The 13,418-nt window shown below is 37.4% G+C and overlaps 1 protein-coding gene across 5 annotated transcripts in view; it reads right to left on the bottom strand.

Annotated features, from left to right (window-relative positions):
• The window catches only part of NCOA2 (nuclear receptor coactivator 2), a 197,530-nt gene that overhangs the window by 173,908 nt on the left and 10,204 nt on the right, over positions 1 to 13,418 (bottom strand). The window lies entirely within an intron of this gene.

Genomic DNA, 13,418 nt, shown 5'->3' with positions numbered 1-13,418 from the left:
TCTCAGTTGTTGCCAGAGAGTTATTTTTCTTGTGCATTTATTCTGTATTTAAAGACTCAGCTAATACAAACATAGCACAGGTCTGAAGGCAAAAAGTTCACTAGGATAGAGCTTATTTACACAGCTACTACTTGGTTACCAACTTCTCACTCTGTGATATAGTGTGCTTCTACAAATGAAACTCAGTTGACCGAGTCCTTATCAATGCTTACAAATTAGGGTATCTTATTAGCAACTAACCATCGCCCTATTGATTTTCTCATTAGTATCTAGAAAACACACAGTTTAGGTTCTTACCCTAATTTCTGACACAAACTTTCCTATACAACCCCTACCTCACAAGACCATCGTGAAGCTTAATATATATTAATTTCACACAGAGCAACAAGCACGATAATAAGTACTTAATAGTAAGCAGGAAGAAATATTGGCCAGATGTCAAACCCACCCTAACAACGTATACAGGCCATTAAATTGAGTATCTTGAACAAAAAATAGACATCAGATAACTGTAGCAGCCATTTGCAAAAAGCGGTCAAGAGTATTTCCTGAGATTCTGTAGAAAGCTGGCTGCTCACATGACGATGGCTCTGCTTACTTCCAGATGTTTAACTGCATTAAAGAAAACTAAAAATACATCAATCCCTGTTCTTACTACTGGTTTCCCATGAAAGCAGTTGTTGCCATTGGGGGAAATGACGTGATCACAAAGAGAAGATGTCTTATGAATTACCTATCAAAATACAACCCAAACTACTAGCGGCAGATTTGCCAAGTGACTAGTTCTTTCATGGCAAATGATCCCTCAAAACCGTGACTCAGAAAAAATTCTCTACAATACTGAAGAAGTTTTCCATTAGGACTTTGAACACATTTATTGCTCCTCTACGCATGCTATAAGCGAGCTTGAAAAAAATCTGTCTCTCTTCCTTTATTCTTAGTGGTATTTTGTACATAAATACAGAAGAGAAGACATATCCGAAATATAGCGTAAACCACCAATCTACTATTAAAAAAATAGAGTGAAAACAGTAGCTAATAAAAGCAAATCATTGTCACACAAAACAGTCTGCATAAATTGTTATTAAGTGCTGTTCTTTTTTTTCTTACTCAAACCCCAGCTTTGGGCCAAGTTGAAACTCTAGAGAAAGCCTGATGATTTGTGGCCATACAACTTGGCAAAACACGTAAGTTTATATTCAGGAAATCTCCAGATCTCAGCTAATAAGAGTTTGAACCAGCTTTCACCTTCTGAAGGGTCACCTCAGGGTTAAGGGAAAGACAAATCAAGATGCACTTCATCTACCAATAATAAAATCACTCTTCTTCACACTTGATGGCAGCCCCAACCTAAAGATTTCCAATTATTTCACAATAATATTTTGTATTTGAGGTTTCTGTCTGGAAGTTGTCTGTGTGAACTCACATACTCCCCCTACCACAGCTGGAGTCAGAAGACACTTCAGTTTATATTTCCCCTCTAGGATAAGGAGAAGCAAATCAAGCATTCCCTACAAAAGCTTTTTTACCTCTGCATCTTGAACCCATCCTCCTTCCAAATAGCTCAAATGAACGACCTTCAGGGCATGCTGCAGAAGCTGGCCAGGTGGCCAGACTCAGGGGATGAGCTGGCCTGCAACTCTGCCTGCCATGGGGAGATGGTGTGTTTTGTTTAAGCATTTACTTAAAATCTTAGTGTTTGGAGGGTTAGGGAGGTTTTTTGGTCTTGTGCTGCTGTACTCTCCTTACTCCAGCACCACTATTTTTAGTAACCAACAAATGGGTAGCTGTAGGACCTCTCCTATCACCAGAAAGCTATCCAGCCTGAAGTGGCAAAGCAGCCCAACTCGTGCATGCTAGCAATTCTTCAGATAGAGGCTTGCAAGCCCGGCCCTGCTTGCTTCTGCTGCAACTAGCACTTCGTTATATGCACTTTAATGCAGTAGACAGAAGGGCTTTATTGCCTTTGTAAACAAACCTTTGATGGAAATATTGTAAAAGAAAATATGCATATTTTCTGTCTGTATAATCCGTATTGCACTATGTTATTTATATCTCTGTCAGCTCCTAGAAAGCACAGAAAAACTTTCATATCCTAAAAAATTTCCCTCCCCTACACGTATACAAAAGTCATGACTATGTTGTTTTACCCAGTATTTCCTCCCAAATTCGCAAGTCCTCAGACCTGGTCAAGACTTACATTTCCATAGCTATTACCAACTTCAAAAACATGCCGCAACATGTTGATATACAAATTAAAAATTTGTTACAAATCGATATACATGGAACTGTACAAGAATAAATATACTTGTGTTCTTAAAAAAAAAAAGAAAAAACCAAAATTCTCAGAAGCAACAGTAAGTAAATTCTGTTAAATATACAATTCAAGTGATGTATAGTCACAGTTATTCAAATTAGAAATCTCAGGTGAAATACAGGCACATGGTATGTGACAGACTAGCAATGGAAAGTTCTGCAGGACAGGCTACACTCAGAGCAGCGCTGGAGCTGAGCCCACAACTCATTTCAAAACTAATGTCAAAAAGTCTTGTGAAATTTCTCAGTATGTGCAATGCACACTGCACAGCTTGTCTCCATTCAATACTCCTGAAGAGACACTAAGTGCCATTAAAATTATGTATTATGCTAAGCTTTTCATTGTATTAATTTATACCCTATGACATCACAAACTATAGATGTTTAAAAATTCAATTTAATTGGTAATATAGAGAAATATGTGACCTGCTAAAACATGACTAGGTATGTTATATGGCTTTTAAAGGTGAACTGCAGCTGAAAAAAAATTATAACAGCAATATGCACAGAATATCCAACGTAAAATAGAGTGAAAAGAAAAATGTTGAAGTGAATTCATTATTAACTGAAATCCTGCCTTTACCCCCCCAAATTCAAGTTACTAATTAACTGCCAAATACTCCCTTTATGTATGACACAGCATAAAATATTTGAGTACTTGTATTTCAATACTTTGCAAATTAATTTTAAAGGTTTTGGCAGGATAAACGTTACATGCATAAACTTGCAAAATATTCAAGCTGCTTGTCTACTTATAAAAAGCAGAACTTCTCCCTTCAGTTCCACAGTCACATGAATGTCATTTAATAATCAATTTTATTATGAAAAAAAATAAAGATTCTTCTTGTCAGGACACAAAATGTTTACGCAAATGAAAAAAACACAAAAGAAAAACTTCTCCATGCATAAACAACACTGAAGACAAAACAAATGCTAAAACCCTAATCCCATCCCCGCCCCCCCTCAGGTAAAGAAGACATTTTCCCCTTATCCCTCAATTATATCAATCTCCAATTATACAGTTGATGGTAAGTAAAAGAAGAAAAAAAATTGCAACTTTCAACGTCAAGACAGATCTTAAAAATAAACCCCATTCATACAATCCCTTAGTCATCAGGTGACAATCCTAACTTAAAACAACAAATTCTCCTGTGTGGCTCCATTATAAGGTGATAGCTAGCACCTCTAGCAATTTAAAGACATCCCATTTTCCTTGAGGTTAACCAGACAGCAAATCAAATAATCCCACAGAGGATTCAGAGCAGGCTTGACCCATTACTGAAGTGTTAAATTAGAATTTCAAAGAGTAACTCTATAGTCACCCTTCACAGAGATAATTTTTAATTCTTCCTCTGTGAAATGTGAACTTAAGTCAATACTCGATGTTTTATCTCATAAGCAGACAAAAATACTGCTAACTCAAAACAATCTAAGTTGATTTTTGTTTAATAAAAAAGCAAAAGGCCATTGCTTCAACATTTTAATAGGCAAGCTCTCTCTAGCAGTTTTTACAATTTAAATATTAATTTACAGCACAGGTAGATAGAAGCAGGCATTTTATTTACATTTGAGGAAATGAAATAAATAACATATTTATGTATTTTCCCTACGCAATCCACAAACACCAATGAACCTGAATTTTGCATATGGAGAAAATAATGAGGGTGGACCCCACTTTACAGCTAAGAAAGTGAGGGACTTTCAGCTCAAGTGACTTGTTTAGTACACCTCTGGCAAATCTGGCACTGAAGATTAAGCTCCTGGCTCTCTAGCACAAGGACTCGCTCCATCCCTGTTACCCATGTACCATCATTCCCATGGGCATAATTACAGGGAAATTTCCATCACATGCAGGGGCAAACATTGTAAGTTCCCAAATTCTACAAACAGTTTCTGCCACCTTATCTAAATTATTTGTTGATTAAACAAAGAAAAAAAAAATTGTCCAAGGTAACAATATGTTCAATTTTTGCAGCTGACCCTCAGCCAGTCTGAATAAATTGTTTTAACTGCCTGTTCAACACAGCAGAAAAACAGCAGAAGCTTGGCACAATAACAGCCACAGAGCCTATCACCAGCATGGCGTAACAGTGGCTGATACTACCTGGTACCCTGAACAAAGCAACAGGACAGAACCAAAAACTGATAATACAATCAGTACAAATTACAACATAGAACCAAACATACACACAGAGAAAAAACGCACACACATTTTCAGTTATTAAAATATTCAATTATTAAAATATTAAATAAAAAATTCTCATGTTGTTGCAGGTATGCACCCTCACAGAAAACCATGTTGCACTAATTAATTCTGCTCCTCAAAACACTGTCTGTGTGAGAAAATACCAGTTCCCTCTTACTGACTTCCTTCCCTGCCAGTGGTAAGAAAAATCAGTTAAAAACAGTAAAAACACGGGGTCATCTTTACATTCAGCTAATGCAAGTGAGAAATATTTCAGTTAGCAGAAGAAGGTTTGACCCAATATTGGATTTTACATCTTCACCTTTCCTGTATTGCTAGTTGGCTCAACCTTTCTGCAAGAAACCCTCTTATTTCCCTTCTCAGAATCTCGTCTTTCTAAAAAAGTCCCTCCTCCCCCGAGGAAATTCTAAGGGCAGGCTTGCCGTCTTCCTTTCTCAGCTTCTGCAATACAACTTGAGTAAAAACTATTTACACAAATGTAACAGAACAGAGTACAGCTCATTATGAAAAAGTTACCACTATGCTTATACAATGATATTTCCACAAAATCAGAACAGTAAGAACAGTCCCCAAATCATGTCAACAGCAAGAAAAGTTATGGCATATGGCCCTTCCCACCACAAAATACTCACTAATTAGTGGTTTTAAATTTTTAAGGGTTTATTTCTACCTTTGCCAGACACGTTATATACTGTTCACATTTTTACTTCTCATTTGCTCTGAGAGATCTAAGTATCTCATTTTGATCCTTTCAGGTTTTCAAGGACTCATCAGTTTTACACAGTAAAATACTTCACACTGACCTTATCAAAGGATTTGGAAAGAAAGATGGCATACGCAGTGGCAACCATGTGAAACTTTAATTTGTATTATATCTTTGTAGTCAAATACATCCATTTAATTATGGACAGCGATACCTCTGATATGAGGAACAGAGCTGTGCCTATAATGGATTTTTCATTTCAGCCACTGAACAGGAAAAAAAAAAAAAAGGTATTTTAAAACTGTTTCAAGTTGCGCAAATACTCAATTCACAAGGAAAAATGCCCTTGTTTCAGACAGCTTACTTCATGTCAAAGTAGGGTAAGCTATCTCAAAGCATTAAAAGCATCCACAAAGGGATTTAGTTGCTAAATATATCTGTGAATGTATACCTTAGCTTCCTTTGCAGCACCTTGTCTGAGAAGACAACCTTATGGGTAGCAGATAAATAAATTAAATCTATAAAACTAGGCAAGTGAAGAAACTACTGTCCTTTACTGTAGGGCACACACAATAGATAGGGCGCTCACTGCCAACATAGGAAATTCAGTTCTCTGACGAAGTATTTAGGCACCAATAAAAAGCAGAGCTGTTTCAGAGGCTGCAAGCTCCGCTCAGAAACATTCAGCAGCCCAGAGACGGCAGCAATCTCCTAAGAGGCAGGAGACTGAAACGCAAACCTCTGCTCCGAATCAGGAGCATCGTGACTCCCTCCTCCATCTTGCTGCACCCATGTCTGATGTTGAGGCACGCAGCTATCTGCCTTGCTGCCTCTCCCCACTTTGGCAGCTGAAGACAGGCGTACCCCCATTTCCCAGCGTGCTGGTGCCCGTATGGGTACAGGAAAGGGCTCCCCAGCCCCTGCAGTCATCCCCGGTGAAGCAGGTGACGTTGGGAGCCGCTCTCGGCCACAGCTGTGAAACGCTGGCAACCTGCCCGTCCCCAGCCTGGCACAACGGGGAGTGGCAGGGCTGCCCTGGCCGCAGGAGCAGCAGGGTAAACTGCAGCTCCCGGGGAGCAAGACCAGGCACTGGGAAGCAGACAAGCCATCCGACCTGTCCCTCCACCCGGGGCACAGGCTGCGCCAGCGAAACCGCAGCCCAGCGAGAGCCCGCACCTCACACACCTCCAGCAGCTCCTCACTCAGAGCCGCACCCCCGAGCCCAGCCGTTTGCCTCTGGCTTATTCACCATTAAGTCTTCCTGTGAATCTAGCCTCGAAATTCAACACTTTTAATTTCAGAATTTCCTAAGTGAGCCATTAGAGCATGTCTGATTAGTAGGGAAATTTCCCCCTTCCTTAACGAAGCTACTTATGAAATTCAAGCCAACTCATTAATAGCTTCAACCCAGCCAAAAATACATTTTCAGTAAGTAATTCCCCCTCAAAATACACACATACACACAAATACGTCCAACTTTTATTAGAGAGTCCCACAACCATGGATCAAGCCGTCCTGACGCAAACCATCACTCCTCCTACGTTGCTGCCTGGGGGCTTTGACCGATGGCAAAGGCGGCGGAGAAAGGACTATCCCAAAGATTTATCAGACTGTATCAGAAAACCACGACACACAAAACGTTTCTCCTGGAAGCTGGGGGCGGAAGGAAATAGCTCAGAAATGGAGTGATGAAGCAAGTAAGAGGAAGACTAAGTAGGAGGCAACTTTGATAACTACTGTTACTGGAATCAAGTTCATCATCAGCGGCTGATACTTTTTTTTTTCTTTTAAGAAGTGCCCACAGTAGATAAAACAGGACCAGAGCACCATATGCATGGTTCCATGCTGATATTCAAAAATAAATACACAGTATTGTGAATCAGATGTGCTATACACACAGTATATTTGACACTAACCAAAAAAAAGCACAAAATTAATAGAACAAATCCATTTAACCCTCTAGGTTGTGGGACATAGCTTGTAGCGTACAGCGGCAGTGGTAGCGTGCTTGGGGTGTGATAGCAGTAGAATAGCATGTGATATTTCACATAAATGGCCTAAATTTGGGTGTTTTGGGGTTTTCTTGCTTCTGTGGATTTGTGACGAGTATGTTTTAAGTATGGCAACCATAGTGTTATACACTAGACTCACACGTATTAATTCCTCAAATATTTCAGTGTTGATCAAGAGCCTAGAACTTGGATAATGACAAGAGACTGAGCTCATGAGAAAGGAAAGACTAAAATCAGTCAGGGACAAGGAATATTTTAAACATCAGTAGTCACGCATCAAGCTTCATGTACCATCAGCCTCACATAAAACCTATTCCACTGCAGGATACGTTCTGGAAGTTACATACTTTAACTCCAGGCAGAAAGAGTTTTACATGAGTCTGTTCAGCAGGACTAAGCAATAAAAACACAGTTAACCAGGATTTGTGAAGAGAAGCCAAGCAAAAAACCACAACTGAAAACTGAAAGGCCATAAAAATTAACCCAAGTGAAATTTCATATGTGTTGGCCACCTACTTTTAGAGAAATGCAGATGTTTTTATCCCATTTTAAAATACGACTAAACTGTGGCACCACACAGTACAGTTTCAAGCTTACAACTTGAACAAAGAAACGTAGGAGACATCTCACTTTTATAGCTGTAAAACAGGTACCTAGAGATTGAAGGGCAAAGGGATCCAATGCAAAAAGGGATCTTCAATTCCATGTGTTACTTATAAGGATGATGACTCAAAGTTTGAGTGAGAATATCCAAATATAAGCAAAAGAAAAACACACTGAAAAAACATGAATGGAAACATTTTAAATCCCTCTGACACAACTACACTTTCCCTCAAGGATGAACTGATTTACAATACCTACTATAAAACTAATTATTTTCTCTGTTCTAATTTTAAATATTCCTAGATTGCCTATTGCTGTCATTTTGAAAGATACAGAGTTTGGTGTACACAGAATGCTGTAGTTTATTGAACTGGGATTACTGAAGGAACAAAAGTACTGATAATGAAAGAAGGGAAGAATCTGGACCATAAAAACAGAGATGTCAGAACAGGAGAGCAGAGCATATTCTTCATTTATCATGGCCACAGTTGTAAATAGAGTTTTATCAATGCATTTACACACCAACAGATATTGCGCACGTAGGAGTGTCGGTACCCCTTTTTGCTTGTGGTGGGATGACTAGAGGAGGATTTTGTAAAACATTTTGAATAGTTAGAGCCCTTCACAATGATACTGTAAAACCCACCAATATTTCTAAATCATTTTAATACTACTTAACTTCTTAACATCTGTAATTTATCTAAGATCATTCATCTGAATATTTCAACATCCAAAGTTCATTTTAAAAAGAAAACCTGTAATTTCTTGTGAGTCCAGTTAATATAAAGGTAAATTAATCAGATGGAAACACGCTGTGCCACATTTTACATTAACCAGCTGCAAATTCACTTACTATTCTAGTCACATAAGTCTTCTGAGCCTAACATCCCAGCATTGCGACATTATAAAAATTCACCCACTTTAATGTACAGAAATATCCATGAACCTCAAATTATTGTACTATAATGCTGTCAAATAAACAGACTACTGGAATTCAATTTCCAGAAAGCCGAGGCAAAATCTACTGGCCTTAATCTGAAATACCAGTGTCATTTTCAAGCCCTGTATTTAATTAATACTATTTACTGTCAAGAGCCAAGCTGGGTAAATATTTCACTCTTCCCAATTCAGGGGCTGAAGGCAGGCCCAGAGGAAAATCTGCCCAAGTAAATGCATCTCATCTTCTTTGATGATGCAAGTGCTCAGTTGTCCTGTTCTTGACCCCTCTAGAATTCCCAGGCTCCAATACTGGTGGTACAATGTCATCAATCTATATTTAAAATATATATTGATTTTCCACAGATGATAATGACAGCTATTTCTTCTGCAAATGCGTATATACTATACCTTTGCCCATATAAAAAGGTTCCTATCAAGGTAAGAAATGAAAAAATCTTAGCAAAGCCCATTACTAAGTCAAAACCAATATTTAAGAAGTGAATAAAATCAAGTTAGCAATCTCATTTCCTAAATATTTTTTATTTATCTCACCGAAACTGAAATGTTAAAAATAATCTTCCAGGATATAGCTACATACAAAAGGCAAGCTTCAATCAATTGAATGACAGTGTTTTCAACAGTTCTGGATACATATGAAGTTTGGTTCCATCAATTCAGTAAAAAGTCCACTGACAGAGCACTCCATTTAAATCCATTCACAGTAATTAATGAGTTTTACGTGTTTAAGAATGGCTTACTCCAAATTTATAATAAATTTGAATGCTGTGGCCTCAAAACTACAAAAGTACTTTAAAACTGCTTTCATTATTAACAAATCTAGTTCTGCTGGTGCAAGCATGATGAAATTTCTCTCTATGATACTCTCAATTTTCATCAATTTTAAAGGAAATGCAATATATTATGTTTGTGTACATTTCAGCTTTTCCACAAAATAAGAAAAAATGAAGATTTCCATAAGCTCCCATTTCCAATTTTATGGGGTGGGGGGGAAGTCTGTGGGGTGCAATTGTATAAATCATAATAGATGCTCATTTCTCAATACTTCTGTTCTCATTGTACCACCCACACAGAACTTCACTCTCAAATTAGGAGTATCATTTTAACGCTGATTGCATTAAATACACTATAATCAAGCATCCGCTTTTACAGGCATCTTTATAGGCAATTCATGTTAACTAATGTCGCTACTGAACGGGAGGGACTGAAAACAGAGAAATTTGATCATATTTCATGCAAAACACAACTCCCCAATTTCGAGGTCTAGGAAGAGGAATGCATTCCCTTTATTTATCACAAACTAATTCAACGTAGATTAATATCCCTCACAGATCCCTCTGCAAATGAGAAGACCTGATTCAGTAAAGACTATCCATACCTGAAATTGATACCTTTATTTTAGTTCAGGTATTTCAGAAACACAGCTCCTGTGGGAACTAAGATGCTCTGAACTCACTCCAGAGCTCTAGGTAGGCACCATCCCAGCCTGGCTTTGCATGCCGATAGAAATGAGCTCTCTCTTATTCGGATTTGATACTTGGAACCTACTGTAGGTTCCTCACTTGCATCCTTAAACTAATAATGAAGGCTCTTAAAACTCGTTTCAATATAAAGGCGCTCTATTTTCAGTATTGCATTTTATTTTCTGACAGCATTCCCTTTATGCACACGTATAAGGAGGGGACAGTCAAAAATGAGACATCTGTCAGAATTTTCTTTATCTACTACTGCTGTAAACAACAATAAGGAGTACTATAACTCAGAACAAACAGACACACAAATATTTTCTATCACACTTGACACTAACTACAATACAAACGCCAATGAAATCACTACAAAGTTAGACTGAAACAGACTCACCAGATCGAGAGTGACAGAAAACTGAGATTTCTCTAATCTACGTTCTTTTTTTGCTGAGAAATGTTCCTTACAAAACAAACTATTTCACACAAAAAGACAAGGAGAAAGAGAGGAAAAAAAAGATATTTTCTGACTGAAAACTTTTAGACTAGGAACTAAAGTTAGTATTTTTATCTGTTTGTTTTTTTTCAGAGTCTAAACATCTCACCATCCTAATTGCATGGCTTTTTGGTAGCACACAGCAGCTACTTCCCACCACCCCAACTAATAACGTTCCAAGGGAGCAGCCACAAATTTTGTCATTTACATTATTTCTTATCAATTCATATGCACATATTCTAAAGCCATTTAACCAGTCCAAGATTCACACTCTTATCCGTTATATCATATAAAAATAGATCCAGTAAGTATTAAGCAGTAGTTTCACTTTCCAAAAAACTTAATACAGTGGTAGACAGGCTGAACACGCACAATTTCAGTCTCAGTGATGGCACAGTCTCACAACACACAGTCAAACCCAAGACCTATTCTACAAACAACTCCAGTCAAAAGCCAAGGCCAGGATTTCTTAAATGAAACTCCAACCGATATATCCTTCAGACACTAGTATAATTTCAGATGGGTGTACTGGTTAAAATAAACAGCTACAGCTCTCTGAACTTGTGAAGGAGAAGGTGAACATCTGAATATGTCAAAGATAGGACTGAAATCCTGGTCGTTCAGAAATCAATGGAAGAACTTCCAAGGATTCAAAGGAACCAAAATTTGAAACTATTCCTTGTCTTATGCAACTTACTTTTGCTGAACTGTCTACCACATGAACACATGGGTAACTACCCACTTTAGAATATACTTTTGCTCTGAGTGGAGAACTACCTCTCTACTTTATCCTTGCCCTCTAAATCCTTTCATGACATCCATTTTTTACAGTGGTTTCTCCCTCACTGTCATCACCACAGACTTCATATACACATATTTATCTCCTATTTGCTCTTATTAAAGGTTTTGAACTTTTCAAACACAGCAACTATGTTTTAGTCAGTATCCGTAAAGGTACCAGATTACTTTCTGGCACGCTAACAATGAGATTTATAATTTTGGTGCAGAATGTAGTAAAACTAAGCAAAAGAGAGGGGGGGAGTTTGCCCACAGGTAATAATTAGGTAAGAAAGCAATTATATGCAAATTGCTTTTTATTTGAGTATTTACCTTTTTTGGTCTTTACCTAATGCATTCCTTTTTTAACGGCGAATTACACTTGAGACAACTGAAAACAAATATACTATCAACTTGATAACAAAATTTCATGTTCTCTTTGGAGAACTTTGGCAGTGACATTTTTCTCTTTCTTTATCACGCATACCTAACTCATTCTATTGAGTCCTATTCACCAGAAAAAAAAATATTTTAGATTCTTACTATTTCCTTTTTTTGCTTAAATGATCACAAAAGCAGTTTATTATTGAGAAGACCTGCACGTGCACATTACGATCCTTATGCAGCCCAGAGAAGTAGTGTAAATAAATAATAAGTAATATAGTGTAAGTAATAAGTGTAAATAAGTAATAACATCTATGTGGCTGAGCATTTTCAAGTTAATGTAATACATACACAAACTATTAACCAGTATTATAAACTTCATTGAACACAATGAACTACAAATTGTTTTATCAGAACAGTCAAGGGAAAAGGCAGAAAAAACAGAAGCACTGGAAACCTCCTTAATCTGTTTTCATTTACTGATGATAGAAAATTTGGTAAGTTTAAAGAAAAGCATTGTTAGTTTGCAAAAACTGCTTAACATAATTAACAAAAGAGGAAATGATACTTGATGTGGACATACATAATTTTACCCATAAACAGTTGGCATTTTATAAACAGTTATCCCCCAAAAAACTAAAAACCTTTCCAGCAGGCTCATTTCCCACCTCTATATTTAGTGTGCAAGCCTCAAAAATACATATTTCTGACCTTAATAAGTCACTCTACGTGTTAAAAGACAACATTTATTCATGAGTACCCTGAAAAGGTTCTCACATAAAATCTCAAATGCATGTTTGTAAAAGATTTATACCAAGCAAGTATATTGATATATTAAACATACCTAAAATAAAAACATGGCATTTATGTTCTACTTACTTTCACTGCACTACCAAACTATTATTAGTCTGCATTTAAACAATCCGCAGGGGTCCCTTTTTCTAATCCTCAGCGGTATTATCCCTTCTTGTGAGCGGAGTTAAACAGGCACAGCACTGCCTGATGGAGTCATCAGACAGTAATTCTTGAGCAACAAGCATTTTAAGTCATCAGTGCCATTATACCGATTTCAACCCTCAATTTAAGTAATTTATTAGCACAGATAGTTGGATGGAAAAGCTGGTGTTATTTCATACTCAACCTTTGCCATAAGACGGACCATAATCAGCACATTTGAAAAAATGTCAATTCCTTAGTTACAGTATAAAATATCAAACAAACTTAATGTGAAAGAACATCACATGCTGATCCCTTCAGCCATTCTCAGCAGAGTCTCCCATTCCTGGTCCTGGCACTAAAGCAAAGTCCCTGCTTCCATAACCAGTCCAGGCATTATTTTTGAAAGTCTCTAAAACGTTTGTATTTCGACTCACTGTGTAATATCATACATTACTTAAAACAAAGGCTTGTTCTGCTGTATCCACACAATCAATTTAAGACATCTCACATCAAATTCCCCAGTGAAGAAGATAAAACTGTAACACAGTCCAATTAAACACAA

Source organism: Ciconia boyciana, chromosome 2, assembly GCF_034638445.1.
Source record: "Ciconia boyciana chromosome 2, ASM3463844v1, whole genome shotgun sequence".
In the NCBI taxonomy this organism is placed as follows: Eukaryota; Metazoa; Chordata; class Aves; order Ciconiiformes; family Ciconiidae; genus Ciconia; species Ciconia boyciana.
The sequence above is the reverse complement of the archived record's forward strand: the minus strand, read 5'-3'. Positions and strand labels throughout refer to the sequence as shown.